Below are 10,664 nucleotides of genomic sequence, written 5' to 3' on the forward strand. Positions count from 1 at the left end.
CACAGCTCTCCATCGCCTCTGTTCATCTTACCAAGAAACGCATGGGTGACCAGGAAAAGAGCAAGTAGAAAGTTAAAGGTTCTGATGACTAGTCCTGATAGCTGAGTTTCGCTTCCCCATAGCCAGGTGTTTCAACAGAATCAACAAAATGACATTGATATAGTTAAGCAAGTCCAGTGGAAGCCACCAGGGTGGTGGGGGCCTTGGGTACTTGATATGGCAGGAGATCTAGAAAGAATTTGGTTTATTGAACCCGAGGAAGAATGTGGAAAGGGGTCTTACCAACCACCTAACAGCAGGGCATAGAGTAGATGGACGCAGACTTTTCTCAAAGAGTACAGTGCTAAAACAGGAGGCAAAACCTCACAAATTGCAACAAGAGAACATGTTGCCATAGAGTGCTGGTCTTGCAATGTCCAGTGCTGCTGTTTGTAACGTGTCCTGCTATGGATCAAGAGACTACAGGCTGGGCTTTTCGTAGAAGTCCTTGCCTGGAGTCAGATGCCCTTGCCCTTCTGGAAGGGGACTGGGACCAAGACAAGTGGTACTCAGATGTGGAGCCACACCTGGGATGTTCACTAATCCTGTCTCCTTTGTAGATATAGGACAAAGGAAGGCTGAAGACATCCAGATACTTCCTGACACCGGTCCAGCAAGGAAAGGCCACTCTGCTGCGGCTCACTTACTGCCCTTCACCAGGACTGTAGGGTGCAGATTGGGAGAGCAAAAACAAGTTGCCCATGAGTAGCCCATTTCACAGTGCTACCCCACAGAGGTGGGACACCCTGACCCCGGTGTGATTTGAACACACAGCCTTCTGATCTGGAGTCAGACGCGCTACCATTGCGCCACGAGGTCACAGCTGGCTGCTGTAATGCCAAAATGTCATCCCAGACTTTATGGCTGTGAGCTGTTCTTTGAAGGAAGGACACTTTTGATTCATCTGACAAAGGAGTAGGCGCATCTTTGCTGGCTGCCTTGCTAAGCCTACATGGAGGGCTCTAAATGAGGTACCTCAGAGAAGGAAGGCCTAAACACAATCATTGCCCAGAACAGCTCAGTAGGGTTTCTTCCAGAAGAAACACCTTTTCCAGGTGGTGGGTGAGGCCCACCACCCCTCTAGGAGAGAGGGCCCACTTGTCTGGCCGATGCAAGGTGGCATCCTTGAGGTGGTACCACCTCAAGTCTTATGGCAGGAGGGACCCTCATGCCTTTAGCACGGCTTTTCTGAAGTCACCTTCTCCCCAACAGGAGGATGGAGTATGCTTTGAGTTCAGCTGCTTCTGCATACTCTGGACCCATCTTGTTCCCTCTACACCTCACCCCATGCCTCCCTGGGCTTTTGCTCTCCAGCCTCGTTACCACACTGTGGGCAGGACTTGGATGTTGTCTTCTTAAGGGATGGCCCCGTCCTCTCCACCTCCCATAGTCCTTCTATGTGGGTTGCCTGGACAACCCTGGAGTGGTCCCCATGGAGACAATATCCCCCATACATGGCTGGAGTCCATGCCAGGAAACCACACCTCCTCATCCTGATCTCGTGGTGCAAGGGCAGTGCATCTGACTCCAGATCAGAAGGTATCCATTGCCCACCTTCTATATAGCTTCTGCTTTTCTTTGGGGCTGGTCTGGAGGCCAGAGAGGAGGCCAATGCACAAGGGTGTTGCGGTGGACATCTGCCACAGTTTGCCTCGTCAATAAGCTGAAGGAAGTGAAGTCTTCCTCAGGAAAGTGCACGAAGCTTCATGACTGCAGGCTCAGTCACTCCTGAGGGACATAGACTTACCAAACTCAGGCAATATTTGTCTGGGAGGGTAATGAGGCGGTACAGTCAGTACAGGGGACTTCTGGAGGAGGTCAAGGGCAATTAATTACTCAGTGAAAGATTATGATAGTAGGGAGAGGTTTCTGATGAAAAACATGAAAAGTTTTTTTGGGAACATTAGGAAGGAGTATCTGGGGTCAAGGACAATTATTTAGGGTAGGATTATAGAAATAGAGACATGTTTCTGATGGAAAACATGATTTAAAAAAAAAAAAAAAAAGTAAGAAGGAGTATCTGGGGAGTTCTAATGTGGTCACCCTCACCTAAGAGCTCAGGTGAAGACTCTGGAATAAATACTCCTGAAAGCCTTACACAACTGAAGAAAGGATGTGATGATGACTGGGAACCGTAACCATGGATTCACCAAGAACAGACCACCTTTGGCCAGCGTGATAGCTTTCTTTGAAGAAAGGACTCCCTTGGTGGTCAAGAGGAGACCAAGGAGCATCATTTATCTTGACTTTGGTTTACCTCTGGCAGAGTCTCCCAGACTTGTCCCTGTAGCAGGACACAGAGACAGAGCACCTAAGCTGAAGCACAAGGCGACTGGCAAAGCTGCTGGACCAGGCGGTTGAGGGGGTTCCAGTCAGTGGCTGGCAGTCCAGCTGACATTCTTCACTGCTTGATGTTGTGCTGGATGTTCTTTGATATCTTTGTGGTGAGCCCAAAGGATGTTCTACAGACCAAAGGACCCGGCTGGGTGGGTGGGCCATGAGGCTGATGAGGGGCTGGGGCCAGTGGCGCAATGGACAACGCGCCTGACTACGGATCAGGAGACTGCAGGTTCGACTCCTGCCTGGCTCGACACTTTTAGCCTGGGGCAGTTCCTTCTGCTCCCTCTTCGAGGACCTTCATTCTCCTGGCTGTCATCCCTCCTTGAGGCCTTCTGCAGGACAAAAGTGCTCAGGTGTCTTCTTGCCCTGAAGGAAGGATAGAGGTAGAACTATGCCCTCCAAAATGGACAGAGCTGGGGCCCACATCACAGCCAAGGGCACCACAGCAAATCCCACAGATGAATGAAGATGCCTGTGATAGTTTGATGTGGGGGAGGGGGTTCTGGTGGCAGGAGAGGGGATTTGCTCCCTGTGCCACTAGATCGGACTCCCATCCCCCTTGGGGTTGAGCCAATCATTGGCGCCTCTGCAAATTGCCCTATTTAAGTTGGGACAAAGGAATAGGAGAAGGTGCTTTTGCCCAGGAGCAAGAAGAAGGGAGGAGGGCACTGCCCTTGTTCCTTGGCCTCCTGGCCGGGCGACTACCCACTCTGGGCCGGCGCCACCCGCTCAAGATGGCGGCGACGGAGCCACTTGGGGAATTCGGGGAGAGCCCCACTCCTGGGGTGGCTGCTGGGCCGAATTCACCCAGAGAGGACTGAGAGCTGAGAGAAACGGCCACACCGACACCAGGTCAGTGAAGATGGAGCAGGATGAGGTATGCCAGAACTATTTCCCTTGCAACCGGTGGCGAGACGGCAGGCGGCCCCCCTGCAGCCAAGATGGGCTCGATGGAGCAGAGACCCACTCGCGGCCCGTGGAGAAGCCCACGTCGGGGAAGAGATGCCTGAGCCTGAGAAAGGTCATGGAGCATGGGATGCACGACGAGTAACTGTTAATAATGGAGCATAGGATGCACGACGAGGTAGTGAGGCATCTAAAGCCTGTGGGACGACCCACACCAAAGCGAGTGGCCACAACTCCCTAAGAATCCGAGACTGTGGTAAAGCTCACACTGGAGCAATCCGATGGAGAAAGATTGCGTCCTACGGGTAGGACTCACACTGGAGAAGTTTGTGGATTTTCCTCATGAGCAGGGGATCCATTGGAGCAAGGGAAAATGGTGTAAGGACTCCTCTTCCTTTAAGAAAGGTGTGGCAGTAACAACATGGATGAACCGACCTGCACTCCCCCATTCCCTGTCCCCCTGCGCCACTGGGGGGAAGGTAGAGCTGGGAACAAAAAGAAAGGAGGACGGGGAGGTGTTGCTTTTAAGATCTGGCCTTGTTTTCTCTTTCTCCTCTCAAGTAACCGGTTATGTTTCCCTTTGTCCTTTTTAAGCAACTGTTAATAAATTGTTTTGTTTTAAGCCGAGTCTGTTTTGCCCAGGACCATGGTTGGTGGGTGCTCCCTCTGTTCTTGTCTGGTGGTCTCAGAAGTGCTGGATGGAGACCAACAATCCTTCCTCTTGAGCTGGTGGCTATGTTCTTGGTAGGAGAGCCCAGCCTGCAGCTGGCCTTCATGGGTGCAAGGGCACATTGCTGACTCTTGTTCAAGTTGTTGCTGTCCAGGACCCTCTACACCCCTTTCTGCATAGCTATTTTCCTGACAGTTGCCCCCAGCCCATAGTGCTGCATGGGGTTATCCCATCCCAGATGCGGGATGTTGTGTTTGCCTCTGCTGAACTTCCTTCACCCTGGCCAGGTCACTCTGAATGACAGCTGTCCCTGCCAGTGTCGGCTGCTCCCATCTTCACTGATGTCATCCATGAATGCACATAGGATTCATTTTATCCCATTACTGAGAATGTCAATGAAGATGTTCAACAGTATCACTGTCAGCATTGACCCCTGAGGAGCACTAGGAGCAGTTGACCACCATTTGTGCTTCCAGCCCTTGACCACAACCTTTCAAGCTCAATGTCTTAGACCATTTTCCATTCACCCACCCCTTACCCACAGTTACTAGTGAGGCTTCAGGGAGCTTTCACTCAGTAGTGCTCAGGAAGACAGAGAGGAGATCAGCACAAGGGCTTACAAGGAAAACACACACTCAAAGACCTCAGGAGCAATCTTACCACCTAGCAGTCTAGGAAGTCAGCAGGCCAGGCCTAAAAGGACTTGAGGAGTTGGTGGCTCTTGAAGCAAGTGGCACGCTTGCAGCTTTGATGCAGTGTGTTGCAAAATGATGCTCCTGTGGTGCTGACACCTGAGAAATAAACAAAAAGCCTGGAAGGGGATGGAATTAATGAAGACAACTGCTCCTTATCACATCCAAGACAGCCAGGCAGTTTCAGGGTGAGCCAGGCAGGAGTCGAACCTGCAGTCTCCTGATCCGTAGTCAGGCACGTTGTCCATTGCGCCACTGGCCCTGGCCCATGGTCCCATCTGGTGCCCTCATTGTCCTTTCTGTACCACCTGGGTGTGTTGGTGGTCAAAGGGAAGTGGCAAGACCTCACCTAGCTCCCTCCTGCCTGACCCATGACAGCTCTGCCTTACTCACCTATGGGGGAGAGGTCAGTATTGGTCCCACTGGCCTCACCACCCAGGAGAAGTGGTGCCTATGCTGAGTCCCTTGACAAGGATACCCAGCAGAAAGGACAAATGGTGGCCTCCAACCCCTCAGCTGCTCTGGTGGGTTGGAGGAGACATCTCATGTGCCCCATGGGAGGTGTGCCTACAATACTCAACTAACGCAGGGCTTGGAGCAGCCCAGGGCTCTCTGGAGCTGTGGTGTCCAGATGAAGCATGAGCTCAGCCCAAGACCACCTGTTTTGTCCTCCACTTCCTCCCCCTGATGACAGAGGGCAGGGCAGGTGAGCTGTGGGTAGCAAGAACTTGCTTGATGGCCACTTGGTCTGGGCTAGGCTGTACATGGGCATCTTCGACCTTGCTTCTGCAAGCCAGGTGCAGGGTGAAGGTACCACAAGGGTGATGACAAGCCTATGAGCCTACCAATGTAGGATGGAGCAGCAAAAGAACATGGAAGCAGGAACTTCCCATTCAATAATAGGGTGGCTCATGTTGGAAACAACATATGGAGGTCTCTAGTCCAAATTTCTGCTCAACTTGAGACATTGAGATCAATGCCTTGTCTGCTTGAATCATAGAATCATAGAATGGTTAGGGTTGGAAGGGACCTCAAAGATTATCTAGTTCCAACCCCGCTGCCATGGGCAGGGAAACCCTCCACTACATCAGGTTGCCCAAAGCCTCATTCAACCTGGCCTTGAACACTTCCAGAGATGGGGCATCTACAACTTCTCTGGGCAACCTCTTCCAGTGCCTCACCACCCTCTGAGTGAAAATCTTTTTTCTTATATCCAATCTAATCTCCCCTCTTTCAGTTTAAATCCATTGCCCCATGTCTTATCACTACATGCCCTTGTAAAAAGTCCCTCTCCAGCTTTCCTGTAGGCCCCCTTTAAGTACTGGATAGCTGCTATAATATCACCCTGGAGCCTTCTCTTCTCCAGGCTGAACAGCCCCAACTCTGAGCCTGTCACCTCATAGGAGAGATGTTCCAGCCCTCAGATCATCATGAACTCTGAGTAGTTCCAAGGATGCAAAGTCCACAGCCCCTCTCTGGGACCCTCTCTCACTGATTTACTGCCCTCATGGTGAAATTGTTTTTGGCAGCATATCCATCCAGTCAAAGCCTCCCCTGATGCAAGGGAAGTTTCTGCTGTGCAAGAAACCCAGCAAGAAGGGAGAAACGTCAGGCAGAGGCAGTCCACCAGGGAGAAGAGCCCCTGTCACCATCAATACTACAGCCAGACTGTGAGCAAGAAAATACCAAGCCAGGCAGGAGTTGAACCTGCAATCTCCTGATCCGTAGTCAGGCACGTTGTCCATTGCACCACTGGCTCCAGCCCTGCTGGAACTCTGGGGGCTTCCCATCGCTGAATGCACCTTGTGAGGGGAGTAGGGGAGGGTGCAAGAGGTTTTAGTTATGTATAGAAGACATTCCATTTTACAACATCCTTGGAAGGCAGGTGATCTAACACCCTGCTTAGAATACAAAAGTCTTCCAAATTTGTTCTTCTTTTTACAGTCAAGCTTTGAATGTCTCCAAGGATAGGAACTCCAAAACCTCTCTGGGATCTTGTTCTAATGTGTGACCTCTGATATGTGAAATTTTTTTTCCTCTCCTCTAATAGATGTTTTCCTAGATGTACTCTGTTTTTGTTGAGCTTCATTCTCCACACCCACAAGAAAAATCAGGATCAACTTTCTATGTAGGCACACATAGCATAAAACAAGATTGTAATCCTTCCTTGACCTCTTCTCCATACTATAGAAACCTAGCCTTCTAGGTCATTCCTCATCAGGGATTCCACAATTTTCTCATCTAGTTCACCATCTCTGGGGCATAATGCAGTCTGTAATGTCTTTCTTGTCCTGAAGATTCCAAAACTGGACACAGATTCTAGATGTGGTCCCACAAGTGTCTAACAGGGTGATAATCATTCCCCTAATCTGATGGCTAGAACGAGCTGCTGACACAGGAAAACCAAAGCTCATCTGGAACTGAGACTGGCAGGGATGTGAAAGGTCAACAAAATAGCTTTTAGAACCACATTGGCAGCAAAAGAAAAATAAAAGAAAGTGTGGGACCACTTCTGACCAAGCGAGGGAAAGAGCAACAGACATGGAGCAAGCCAAAGTACTCAATGTCTTCTTTGCCTCTGTCTTTATTGATGAGATCTGCTCTCAGTTTTATGTCCCTTTTGCTATCTAATAGAGTCTATGGCAGTGAGTTATTCATGGCAGAGGACGATCAAATTAGGAATCAGTTGAGCAAAATGGGCACATGAAAGACACAAAAATAGTTGCAAACTGTCAGCATGGATTTACTGAGATCCTGCCTGACCTCCCCAGCTGCCTGCCTGGCTGGAACCTGGGAAAGAAACACTCGTTTATCTTGACATAGGTGAGGTTTTAAATAAGGTCCCTCAGAGTTTCCTTGTAGCCAGATTGCAAAGATATGGACTGAATGGGAGGCTAAGAAGGTGGATGAAAGCCTGGCTGGACCACCAGACCCAATGTTGGGATCACCAGTTGGCAATGTAGCAAGTGTCTCATTAGTAATGGAGTTTGCAGGTGTTGATATTGATACTCTTAAATGTCTCCACTATCTACCTGCCTGGTAGGATGGGGTGAACATTCAGCAAGTTTCTGGACAGCATCAAACTCGGGGCAGAGGCTGATATGCTGGAGGGCAGGATTGGTCTTCAGAGGGGCCTTGTGAGGCAAGAGATTTGGGCTCACAGGAACCTCAGAGAGGACAAAAGCAAAGTCCTGACATGTGGGGAGGAAGCACCCCAGCAGCACACTGCAGAAATGGAGAACTCTTACCCTGCTGCAATTCAACCACATAAGCTCCTGATCTGGAGTCAGACATGCTGTCCTTGTGCTACAAGGCTGATATGGAGGGATGCAGCCCCAGGCAGGGACCCAGTCTGGGTGGTGGGCATGGGAACCTCATGAGGACCACCTCGGAGCTGGCCACTACAGCTCCCAGGAGCCCCAGGGCTGACCCCAGCCCTGATAAACTGGTCTCTGCAGCTGAGCCTCCAGCGGGGCAGGTGAGATGTCTCTCCTGCCTTGGTCATTTTCCCTGGGACCCGCCAAGCACCTTTTGTACCAACTGAAAACTTACCTGCTGAGCCTGTTCCATGTTCCAATGCCTTGGTTACAGCCCCCTCTCTTTTTCATTCGCTCCCTCTATCCCTCTCTCCTGCCCACCTTCATCAATCAAAAAAATTTGGGAAAATACTTTTCCCACATATTTGGCCAAACCTCTCATTTCAATTTATACCTATTGTCTCTCGTCCTCTCATCATGAAATACTGTGAAGAGCCTGGCTCGACAACCTCCTCACAGGTACTGAGAGGTTGTTATCAGGTCCTCATTGAAACCTCCTCTTTCCCAGGCCAAATAAACCCAGTTCCCATGGCTTCTTCTCGTACAGGGAATGCTCCAACACCAGGCCATTTTGACAGCGCCCCACTGGACATGTTCCAGCTGGTCAATGTCTTTGTAACGTGGTCCCCAAAGCTGGATGCAGTATTCCCAGTGTGGGACATGAGTAATCAGTGGGAATAAAGGGATGCCAGCAGTGAGAAGAGCAGAGTGATGAGGCAAGATTTGCCCAGCTCCACTGTAAGATCTGGAGGAATTCTTTCCTTCCTGCAGGGCAAGAAGACACCTGAGCACTTTTGCCCTGCAGAAGGCGCTACAGCCAGGAGAATGAAGGTCCTCGAAGAGGGAGCAGAAGGAACTGCCCCAGGCTAAAAGTGTCGAGCCAGGCAGGAGTCGAACCTGCAGTCTCCTGATCCGTAGTCAGGCGCGTTGTCCATTGCGCCACTGGCCCCAGCCCCTCATCAGCCTCATGGCCCACCCACCCAGCCGGGTCCTTTGGTCTGTAGAACATCCTTTGAGCTCACCACAAAGATATCAAAGAACATCCAGCACCAACATCAAGCAGTGAAGAACGTCAGCTGGACTGCCAGCCACTGATTGGAACCCCCTCAGCCGTCTGGTCCAGCAGCTTTGCCAGTCGCCTTGTGCTTCAGCTTAGGTGCTCTGTCTCTGTGTCCTGCTACAGGGACAAGTCTGGGAGACCCTGCCAGAGGTAAACCAAAGTCAAGATAAATGATGTTACTTGGTCTCCTCTTGACCACCAAGGGAGTCCTTTCTTCAAAGAAAGCTATCACGCTGGCCAAAGGTGGTCTGTTCTTGGTGAATCCATGGTTACGGTTCCCAGTCATCATCACATCCTTTCTTCAGTTGTGTAAGGCTTTCAGGAGTATTTATTCCAGAGTCTTCACCTGAGCTCTTAGGTGAGGGTGACCACATTAGAACTCCCCAGATACTCCTTCTTACTTTTTTTTTTTTTTTTTAAATCATGTTTTCCATCAGAAACATGTCTCTATAATCCTACTCTAAATAATTGTCCTTGACCCCCATCCAGAAATCCCCTGGGCTTACTGAACCACTCCATGTTACTCTCCCAGGCAAATATTGCCTGAGTTTGGTAAGTCCATGTCCCCCAGGAGTGACTGAGCCTGCCTGCAGTCATGAAGCTTCTTGCACTTTCCTGAGAAGACTTCACTTCCTTCAGCTTGTTGATGAGGTCGCTGGACACCCACCATGACATACCCCTGCTGAAAGGAAAGCTCTGGACAACACATTTCTCCCTCTCCAGCCTTTTCCAAGGTGCCACTGTATAGTTGGTCAACATCTTGCAGCAGATGTCCTGCCCCTCACCCAGACCAGCCCCATGGAAAAGCAGGGGCAATACAGAGGATGAGCAGTGTTGTCCCAAGGCTGACCCCGGTGTGATTCGAACACACAACCTTCTGATCTGGAGTCAGACGCGCTACCCTTGCGCCACGAGGTCAGGGTGGAAGGCAGGAGTTCCCTAACATGGACCTGGGCCTGGGTGGTGGGGATGTCCTCTCCACTAAGACCACTCCAGGGGTGTCCAGGAAGTCCTCAGCTGCAGCTATGGTGAGTAAGGGTGGCCAAAGCCTGGATGCAGAGAGAAGTCCAGGTTGGAGGATGAATGTGCAGGGTGGGATGGGGTGATCTGCGAGGTCAGTGTGGGCAGAAGCCATGCTGGGATGCTGCGAGGGAGAATGGTGGCCCAGGGCAGAACACTGAGAAGGGACCAGATCCTTTCCTGCAGTACAGTCTGAGGTGGGCTCTGAGTACATACTCAGAAATGGTAGTGGACAGCGTTAAAAGCAGATATCCCATGAGCTCAGCCCAGTCACAGATGGACACTGCAGCTCCTGATGTAGGTAGCCAAGCACTGTTTTGGCTGGGAATGGCAGCTGGACCTTCTGCAAGGAAGGCAAGACATCTCACCACTGCAGGCAAGATCCGTCAACGGTGCAGGCAAGGTCCACTGCCAGCCTGGCTGCCCAGTCATTTCCCCATGGGTGGTTAGTGCAATGTTGTCACGGACAGAGATGTCAGAGAGGAGGTGAAACCTTCCTTCTTCCTCTCCAACTCCATGACCACCCCAGCATGATGGAGAAACTCTGCTGGGTACCAGGCTGGCTGGGGCAGGAACATGGTGGTGCAACAATACGGGGAGGGGGCTGGAGCCAACAGTGC

At 50.9% G+C, this 10,664-nt stretch overlaps 5 non-coding genes across 5 annotated transcripts; 1 reads left to right on the forward strand and 4 right to left on the reverse strand.

Annotated features, from left to right (window-relative positions):
• Positions 1–786: 786 nt before the first annotated feature.
• On the reverse strand, positions 787–858 carry TRNAW-CCA (transfer RNA tryptophan (anticodon CCA)). The gene has a single exon. It is a non-coding gene; the product is annotated as a tRNA-Trp (tRNA).
• A 1,698-nt stretch (positions 859–2,556) lies between these two features.
• On the forward strand, positions 2,557–2,629 carry TRNAR-ACG (transfer RNA arginine (anticodon ACG)). Its single transcript has one exon. It is a non-coding gene; the product is annotated as a tRNA-Arg (tRNA).
• A 2,207-nt stretch (positions 2,630–4,836) lies between these two features.
• Positions 4,837–4,909, reverse strand: TRNAR-ACG (transfer RNA arginine (anticodon ACG)). Its single transcript has one exon. It is a non-coding gene; the product is annotated as a tRNA-Arg (tRNA).
• A 3,931-nt stretch (positions 4,910–8,840) lies between these two features.
• Positions 8,841–8,913, reverse strand: TRNAR-ACG (transfer RNA arginine (anticodon ACG)). The gene has a single exon. It is a non-coding gene; the product is annotated as a tRNA-Arg (tRNA).
• A 957-nt stretch (positions 8,914–9,870) lies between these two features.
• Positions 9,871–9,942, reverse strand: TRNAW-CCA (transfer RNA tryptophan (anticodon CCA)). The gene has a single exon. It is a non-coding gene; the product is annotated as a tRNA-Trp (tRNA).
• Between the last annotated feature and the right edge of the window lie 722 nt (positions 9,943–10,664).

Source organism: Tauraco erythrolophus, chromosome 2 (genome assembly GCF_009769465.1).
Source record: "Tauraco erythrolophus isolate bTauEry1 chromosome 2, bTauEry1.pri, whole genome shotgun sequence".
NCBI classification, from domain to species: domain Eukaryota; kingdom Metazoa; phylum Chordata; class Aves; order Musophagiformes; family Musophagidae; genus Tauraco; species Tauraco erythrolophus.